This window comes from Hipposideros armiger, unplaced genomic scaffold, assembly GCF_001890085.2.
Source record: "Hipposideros armiger isolate ML-2016 unplaced genomic scaffold, ASM189008v1 scaffold_38, whole genome shotgun sequence".
Taxonomy (NCBI): Eukaryota; Metazoa; Chordata; class Mammalia; order Chiroptera; family Hipposideridae; genus Hipposideros; species Hipposideros armiger.
In genome coordinates, this window is record NW_017731388.1 from 1,980,956 (window position 1) to 1,991,171 (window position 10,216).

Below are 10,216 nucleotides of genomic sequence, written 5' to 3' on the forward strand. Positions count from 1 at the left end.
GGTAAAGGGGATCAAGTATATGGTGATAGAAGGAGATTTGACTTCAGGTGGTGAACACATAATGCAATGTACAGATGATTTATTATAGAATTGTACAGTTAAAACCTATATAATTGTATTAACCAATGTCACCCCAGTACATTTAATAAAAAATTTTTTTAAAGTAAAAAAAAAAAAAAAGCAGCAACACTGAGATTGAAAAGATCACAGTGTTTCCAGAATGTGCCAGTAAAGAACACAGAAGGCACAGGACTGGTAGAGTAAAATGGAGATAAAATTATTTTTAGACAAGTTGAATCTGTCGTTATTTTTAGACACGTTAGATGTAAGGGTGTGGAGCCCAGGAGAACAGACTCACCAAGAGAAGAGTTAGGATCACCACAATGCAGCTTACACAAAGTTTAGGTTCTGAAGGCAGCACTTCAGGTCAATGTTGAGCAGAGGCAAAATGACCCTTTAAGGTCCCTTAGGGAGACCCCACATTTGAACCTGAGATCAAGTTATGCCATATGTCTAGTAGGGCCAGTGCTTCTTTCAGGGGTTAAGGAGCCATCTGGGCAACAAAAATGTGGTAGGCTTGTGTTTAGGGCTCTGTGAAATGAGACACACTAGAAGATCATTTCCCATTACCTGTCCACTGAGTAGAATGTTGGCCATACCACCTGCATGAACTAACTTGTGTTTCCTGTTCAATATAAAGTTGATGCTGTGTAAAGCTGGACAACATGGACCTATGCTGTACAGTAAACTGACTTCAAGCACTGGGTGTGAAATGCCCATGGAGAAAGAAGAGATCAAGAAGTGCTGGATCAAGAAGGCTGGGTCAAGAAGGAATCAAGAGGGCTGGAGACATGACCCAGGGAGTGCCAATAACTGACTGAAAGAATTTGATCAAAAAGGAGGAGCCAAAGAAAAATCAAAGTAAGAAAGCTGGGGGATAGTAAGAGGTATGTAAGTCAAGAAATGACAAGGAGGAGGAGAATTTCAAGAAAGAGAGGGCCTTTAACAAAGCCAAATTCTATAAAGAGAAAGAGTCCTCAAAGATCTCTGGTGAATTTGAGACTGGAATGTTATCAAATATGTTAAAATATGAAGCCTCCATGAAAGATAAAAATGGAAGCCAGGGTTTAAGAGTGAAGATTTGGGGTACAAGAAAATGGAGGCATTGAGGTACACTCTCCCAAAAATGTGGCCATGGAGGGAAGGAGAAAAATGAAGAAATGCCCTGAGGCAGAAGCAAAGATAAGGAAACACGTTTAAGAGCATAGGCTTGTTAGTCAAGTAAAAAAAAGGCCCCAGTTATTTAGTAATAGTAACAATAGCTAATATTTATTATGAATTTACTCTGTGTATTAACATAGTTAAGCTTAGTTAGCCCCTTGAGATATATACTAACATCCATCAGAAGAAACTGCGAGGATGACAGAAGGGTCACATAAATATCCCCAAATCCCACAGCTGTGAAGTGGCAGAGATATGGTTAGAAATAATCGATCTGACTAGAGCCGTACTCACTCTCCTGTGTGGAGGAAGGTCTCAGATGTCACATCTCAGAGAAGCGGGAAAGCATTGGTCTTGGTTCAGAGTCTTCCTACACCCTGCCCCATTCATTGCCAGGACTTCATTGCTTTCACTCATCTCTAGGATTTCACACATTGCATGTATGTAAAATTATAGTGATAACCCATGTGAATGACTCCTGGATCAATATCCCCCAGTCCTTCTGCTCGGATACCGTTGCAAGTCCTCTAGGATGCCCAAGCTACTATGTCCTGACTTCTCCTTACCACAACTGGGTACTAGGAACTGCATGGAGAGTCAACTCCCAGACACCTGTCCTCAGGCCAAGAAGTAAAAGGAAGAGAGGGCTGAAAACAACTCCCCTCAAGTATGTAAGAAGCGAACTGAGGGACGGAGCAAGCAAGGGGGGCAGTCAGGTGCACCTACCTGAAGAATTTCCCTGGTCTACAGCATGGTGTGAAATTACCAATCAAAATAGAGAAATGGAGGTGGCATTGGGTAAAGAATCTGTGCCAAAGATGGCGGATGAAGTCATAGCCCTATAGCTAGTGGCAGCGCAAACCAATCAACACATATTTTATTGAGCAAGTCTGTAGGTCTCACACTGTGCTAGACAGTTGGACCATTCAGTTCTGTTGGGGAGACAGTGCTAGGACATGTGAACTAGAAAATGTTAGTGTGGTATAAGGGCTGCACTTCAGAGGAGAGGGATGCACTGAAGGCTGACATGGTCATGGTGAAGGTCAAAGTCGGACATGGGCTCTGAAACAAGTTGTTCTGGGTAAAAGCTGAGGGGTCAGGCATTCTGGGGGACTAAAAGGGGTGGTGCAGGAACATCCAACGGAGTTGATAAAAAAGACAGCTTCATCAGAGTGGCTTATGAATGAATTCTGGAGAGGCGTAGCTAATAAGGTGGAAATAAGAAGGAGATGAAGCTAGAGGAATAGCTTTAGAATGAGAGATGATTCTAAAGATTGCAGAAGGGGAGGCTTGTGAGAGTGTTTTGTGCCATAAGCAGTGAATAAGGGGGACTATTCACAGCAGTTACCACATAGGACAAGGAAAGGCCAGGGGCAAGCACCGAGCACATCAGACAAAGTGGAGTTATACTGTTTACTGTCTAAGTTTAACTATTATAACAATACATGGACCTCACAAAATACTTTCATAGTCATTTTCTTATTTGATTTATGCATCAACCTTTCTAACTCCAGTTTTTCAAAAAAAAAAAGTGAAAATCAAAGAGGATGCATGACTTTTCCAAGATCCTTGAGCCAGTGAGTGGCTAACCTGTCGCTGACCGACCCCAACTTCTCTCCCAAGTGTCCTATAGTGGCTATTTATCTTGACCTTGGACAGGTAAAAACACACAAATTCGTCCCCATTTGCATCACACTCTCTACATCTGTGAACTGTCAGTTGTTTATGGTCTTTTCTTTACCTCAAACACACAAAGTAGCATAAAAAGGAAGAATACTTCATCATTCATACAGGCAAAAATGAAGTCCCCTTACTTCACGTTTGGATTGTGCAGGTGAGCGTGATTGGGAGAGGACCTGGAATTACCCAGAGAGTTGCCTGGGTCTCCAGGTGCTTCTCCTTATAGACATAAGCTCTCACTCAAAGGAATGGATCAGCACACGGTTTCATGTTTTCTCGGCACCTGGTGACTGCACCCTTCCCTGGGTGACTCACACATGAGATACGGTCTAGCCAGAACATCTAATTACACAGGTCAGGCTCTGGAACCCAAAGCCCAGCTCCCTGCCAGGCTACTGTCCCCCAAGGTGTCAGAGAAGAGCCACAGGCAAGGGGCTGGGGACTCGTCCATCTTGGAAACTCCTTCAGCAGCCCTTGGTCCAAGGCAAGCCTGGGGTACAGACTGGGAAATGTAATAAAGGGTTTAATGGAGCTTTTATGATGGGCTGGGAGATGACACTTGGTTATCCAATTGGCAACCTGCTCTGAGAAACAAGCAGCGTTCTTTCATGTGGCAACTCTGACATGCTTAGATCATGCCGAAGGTGGGGGAGGTGGAGCTCTGATTTTTTTGCAACTCAGCACAGCCTTTGAGGGAGATGCCCAGGCAGCTCAGAGCTTGGGGGCTGACCAGGCCTGCAGGAGGACTGGGCTGGTTATGTGGAGGTCCTCGGCCAGCCTGTGCAGAAGGCCATGCCTCTCCTCATCTTCCAGAGGGGACAACCGGCAGGCCCCAGATGACCCTGCATCTGCCATGATGCCGGAAATGCAGCTGGAGATCCCAGATCCCAGGATCTCCCCGCGGCATAGTTTCTTTTTCTCAAAAAATAGAGTACCTTAGTGTAGCAGCTGCCAGTCACCTGGGAAACGTTAAAAACACAGATTCTTGGTTCATACTACAAAGACCTTGATTTTGATAATCATCCAGGTTTGGAAATGAATTCATTGGGATATGTAGAGAAAAGTGAAACAATGTTTTGTTTTGTTTTGTTTTTTATATTGTGGTAAAATATACTTGGCCTAAAATTTAACATTTTAACCATTTTTTCAGCATATACTTCAGAGGCATTAAGTATATTCATATTGAAATAATATTTTTAAGAAAGAACCACTAACTGTTTAGCATTGGGTGGAATAATTCCTTGAGAAAAGAAATCTGTTGACATTAAAATACATGGAAGAGAACTATACATAAGCTCTGTACTGCACTGTAGTTGGTGAAGTTGTTTCTCCTGGTGGTGCAAGTTAAAAGTTCTGAAACTGCTGTGTATGTGTTCCAGGACTGAACAAATAAGTAAATGGGTGTCATTTAGTGGAAGTCAGGTTTCTCACTGTTGGAGTAGGTTACAGATAAGGAAGAGAGGGTAAGGCTAGAGTGAACCATGCAGTACTGGATTAGTCAGATATATCCATATGAACTTATGTTTAGCTTAATATAGATACTAACAGATGTATATGAAAATAATTATAGATATGCATGTAGACATGGTTTAATATACATATATAGATCCCCTTGCTCTGATGGCTAAGGGGGCCTAAAAGCAATGACACTCTAGTAGCAACAAGCACACCCAACACCCCGATCTTATTATAATTTCTAATACCATTGCACAACAAAGGAACTAGGGTTCTTTGGAAAAATGGCTGATTCTAGGGCTGGGGCAGGGAAAATACAAGATGAACCTGGAATATCTTATAGGGCCAGAAAGTAAGGGAGTACTCAAAAAAAAACCCAAAAAACAATAGGAGTATGTCAAAAAGACATGAGCCAACTCAAAGAACTCCCAATGGCCAAAGCTGGAACAATTTGAGCAAAAAATAAATAAGTAGTATTGCATTATATAACCCAAAGTATAAAATAAATACTCATGAATCCATACTGACATGAATAAACAATTGAATAAATGGGAGAGAGTAGATAAATTTCCCATGCAGAAAAATGCCTAATAATGTATATAGATACTACCCTCTCAAGGAGTGGGGTATAACCCCCTACCCCTTAAGTGTGGGGTATCCTTAGTGACTTACTTACAAAGGTTACAGCATAGAAAAGGGGGAGAAATTGAAAAATAACTTTACAGTGGAAAAACCTGGCAAACCCAGTCTCAGAGACACAGAGGAAAAACTGAGGGTTGCTAGTTGGGAGGGGGTGGGGATGAAGGAGAAGGGGAAGGGATGAGACAATACAAATTGGTAACTACAATATGGCCTCAGGGATAAAAAAAGACAGTCTGGGGAATATAATCAATAATGTTGTAAATATTTCTTAGGGGGCCAGATGGACTCATGTCTTGTGGGGGAGACCACTTCATAGTCAGTGTAGAGGACTGACCACCGCACTGTATTTCTGAAGCTGATGTTGAATAATACTGTATGTCAACTATAATTATATATACATACAGTCACGGGACATGGAGTAGAGAGTGGGAATGGAGGCAATGGAATTGTAATAGATAAGCATGATTTCGGGGGGGGAGGGCAATAGATGGGGAGAGGGGGGTTGTTACTTTGTGAGGGTGAAAAGGATAACTATTGCATTGTTCTGTACACCTGAAACTAACAATAAAAAAAAAAATTTTTTTAAAAAGCAAAAACAAAAAAACCTGGCAAACCCTACCTAACCAGGTAATCAAGGTCAACGTCATTGGTGATAAGTCATTGATAGCACTCTTGATACAAAGTGTTGAGAATGACTCTCCACCTCTATGGTCTTTCTCTCAAAAATTCATGACAAAAATACAAACCAAAGTCAAATGGAGGGACATTCTACAAAATACAGAGGGCGCCAAAAAATGTATATACATTTTAAAGAAGAAAAAAACTATTAAAACTGTAATACTCATTATAAACTGATAACGAAAGATGAATACAAATTATGTTTGACTTCTGCCATTACAAGAGGTGCTCAAAGTGGTTACCACCAGCATCCAGACACTTCTGATATGGTGAGCTACTGCTTGAGCAATGCTGACCAAAGTGTCCACTTGTATACATATTTTTGGCACCCCTGGTATATGACCAGTATGCCTCAACATTGTCAAGGTCATCAAAAACAAGGAAAATTTGAGAAATTGTCATAGCCAAGAACTGCCTAAGGAGTCATGATGACTAAATGTTATGTTGGTGTCCTGAATGGGATCCTGGAACAGAAAAATGACATTATGAAAAAAAACTAATAAAATGTGAATAAAGTATGGAGTTTAGCTAATAATAATGTATCAATATTGATTCATTAGTTGTGACAAATGTACCACAGTAATAATGTAAGTTGTCAAAAACAGGGGAACCTGTGGAGTATATAGAAACTCTCTGTACTAGCTTTGTTACTTTTCTGTACATCTAAAACTATACCTAAAATAAAAAGCTTATTTAATATAAGCTTTGTAACATAATGTCTATTAGATGTCAACTACAATTAAAAATAAAAATGAAAAAATTTTAAGGACGTATCATGTGTACATACATAAATTGATTTTATTTCTTAGGCATCTATTATGAACCAGAGACCATGACTGGTTTCAAAAAGGACAGGCTAGTAGGAAAAACAAGATACCCCAAGACAGAAGCATACAAGGCAAAGGAAGGTAAAAAAATAAATAAATAATAAATAAATAGGAGAGATACAAAGCAAGTGGTCCGCTAGTTCGAGCAGAGCATCTCATTAAGAAAGGACAAGTGTGAAGTTGACTTCTGTGAGCCCCCATACTCCAACTTCTACAGTCAGCCAAAAAATTTTTTCATTATCTCTGTCTCTGGGTCCATGTTAGAATGACTGAGATGTTGTCTGTAGGGCATATAGTGGCATCAGTTGTCCCTGACCCCAGAATCTAGATCCATACAGGCACTTCCCTGCAGGGTCCTGGACCAGTGAGGGTGCTCTGAAGGGTTCCTGATTCTTACACTTGTCACAGTCACATGTAAGTGCATAGGGTCATCTTTTGAGTCTAAGGCTGTTTTCTGGTCAACAGATGAGGGTCCAGGGACCTTGGTGCCACATTTAAAGATCTGAAGGGCTGGCCAAGTGGCTCAGTTGATTAAGAGCTCGCTCAAGAGTGTGAGCTCTGAGAACAGGGTCGCTGGTTCAATTCCCAGCCCAAGCTGAGCTGCCGCTGAGCTGACAACAGGTGGCAGGATGGCTCAGCTGAAAAAATAAAAATAAAATAAAATAAATAAAAGATCTGAGTCCTTGGATGAGCATCTTAGTTTCCTTCTAGTCTTGTAACATCCAGTTTACTTCTTTGGAAAGCAGGCTCTTCAAGGATGCAGGCTATCCCTTCCATATCCCGCGTACAGAACTTTGAAATGTGATAAAAGAAGTCCATCTTTAGCCCATTAGCTATGAACAGTGTCTACTGCATAGCAAATGTGTAATCAATATGAGTAAAGTGATTACTTCTTTGAAAGAAATGCCCGTTGCATTATTTGATGATGCATTTTTATTTCGCCAATACTTCCAGGATGGTTACCACTGTTCTATGTGCTTCACATACATTAACTCATTTAATCCTCATGATAATCCTGCGAGGTATTGTTATCTCCACTTTACAGATGGGGAAACGGAAGCACAGAAGTAAAAGAACTTGCTGAAAGTCACTCTCTAAGTGGCAAAGCTGGGATTTTACCCAGAAGATCTAGGTTTAGCGTTTATGCTCCTAACCCTATGCTATGCTGCCCCTGTCTTAGTCCCCCCTCCTCCTAGCACAGGCGTGGACATTGGCTTGGACAGGGTCAATCATGGGACACAGCTCCCTGACCAAAGTGACAGTTTCAGATGTGAGTACATGATTCATGCCAGGTCAGCTAGAATCCCCCATTAGGGTTTTGTCATTTGAAGCTGGAGGAAAAGGCCTTTACCTTTGGAGGAATGGAACAGGAGGGATGTGAATCCTGGAAGAATGGAAGGAGGAGAAACCTATCTTTTGGGGGCAAGAATAAAGCCCAGTGCAAGGAAAGAGGTGGTGTGAAGAGGTGAGCAGAAGTGAAGGGAGAGATGGCACCTTGCTTGAATCCCTGCATCGAGGTGTGACTGAGACCCCTCCCATCCGTGGACTTTCTGCTACACCTCCCAACATGTTCTCCACCTAAAAAAATCTAAGCTAGTGGAGTTGGGTTTCTAATGCTTTCACATAAAACCACCATTCTTTTGTTGGGAAATGGAGGAATTAATGAAAAATAAATGAATGAATAGCCCTGATTAACACAGCTCATTCATTCCTTAAATAAATACCAGTTGTGCTATGATGAGGGTGGGAGCTATAGCAGGGGACCCAAAGAAAGACCCTGTCTCTGTGAGGAAGGCAGGCATTTAAACAGTGAATTACAATGGGCCAGCAGGGTCCATCAGAAACTGAAACGAGCTCAGAGAGGCTGAGTGCAGAGTGTGGAGTGTGCAGAGTGGAGTGGGCTAAGAGGAGGCCCGGGAGAGCTGCAGGGCCCCGGTCATGCAGAGTGTGGAAGCCGTGTTAGAAATTTAGATTTTACCCTGAGATCAATGGCAGGGGTGAGGGTTAGGGAGAGTCTTAGGCATGGAAAGGTTTTAAGCCGGGTAATATGTTCGTATTTGTAGTTTCAACAATTCTGTCTGCACTGGAGACAATGTAAGGTCTCAGTGGTCCAGTCAAAAAATAAAAATATAAATAAAAAAGTAGTGGTCTGGTTGATAACAGGGGAGTTTAGAAATACCTAGGCGGTTCAGTTTAGGTCAGCGTACCCTGGAGTACCGAAGCCAGAGGAGAAATTAGGGATTTCTGGGGATCTAGAGATCAGTTCCCTTATCCTACAGGTAAACATGTTGAAGCTCCAGAGAGGGAGTGTCTTTCTAATGTCACTAGCTAGCCGGTGACAGAGTTAAGACTAGAATCTGGGTCTTTTGAAACCCAATACAGTTTTCAGTCCACCAAGTCATATTTTTGCCCCTTTTTCCACATCACACCATGACTCCTCAGGAAGGAATTGATCTAATCTGGTTCCCTCCTGTTGTCATTTCAGCTCATGGATAGACATTTATGAAGAAGAAAAAAACCATGTCATATCTTGGAACATAGAAGATTATGGCCTACATATGTGGCACAGGGCAGGCCAGAGGGCCGAGACCTGGAAACTAGACCCTTTCATAGATAGGGAGACAGCCAGCCAGAAGCATATAAATCTGTCCAATCTAGCAGAAAGAATATAATATGCACAGGACACAGCTCCAAGAGAGGTGACGGTTCAGGGTGTCATGAGGGGTGAGGATTGAGGGCCAGTCTGGGGCTGGGTAATGAGGGCCAGGAATTCAGGAACAGAAAAGAATAAGACCTGTACATTGTAAGCAGGCTGGTGGGGACTGGGGTGGTCTCATCATCCCTCAAGGTTGGGGTTAGAATCAGGACTCTAGACTGGCAAAGCAAAGCCTAAGCATGGCCCCAGAGGCACTTGGCCATGAAGCAAAACACTGTGACGGGATACTAGCAATCTACTTATCAAGAATGGAGTACAGGGTAAGAACCAGCTTGGACTCAAGGCAGAAACTCAGTTATCAGAACCAGGGCATGAAGTCCCAGTGAAGTGAGCAGAACAGGGACAGCCTTCCAAATTCCAGGGTCCTGGGCCAGATCTCTTGGAATCATTACTGTTTCAGGTGAGAATTAGCTCTAAAGCCTCGGGTAGGACTGATCCTCTGGGTGGAGCCAGGAGATCCCAGATATAGGGAGAGAAGGGCGAGCAGGCTAAAACTCAGGCAAACCTTTCTTCCCAAACGGATGAACGGTTTTATGATCAGTAGGCACCACTTCGACAGCAATACCTAACAGCACAGATGACACGGCCACTATTGCAAAAAAAAAAAATATTTGTTTTCATCTATCTTTGAGTTACAAGCACATCACAGATCCTCAATATATATGTGTTGAAAGAATAAACATCCATTTGTTTAAAACTGGCAGGTAGGCATTTTATTTTCTTAGATGGTTATTTCCATATTCTGCGCGCACATGAAAAATTTCTTAAAAGCAGTTCAAAATACAGAGAAATTAAAAAGCTACACATTGTACATTCTATTCATATAACATTTCAAAAAAAAAATGTGGAAACGTACGACAGATGAGTAGTTTCCAGGGGTTAGGAAAGGCGTGGGAGGGTGTGACTTTCAAGAGGTGTGACTAGCATGAGAGAATTCCTTCATGCTGACAGTAGTTCTGTATCTTGACCGTGGTGGTGGTTATATGCACTATACATA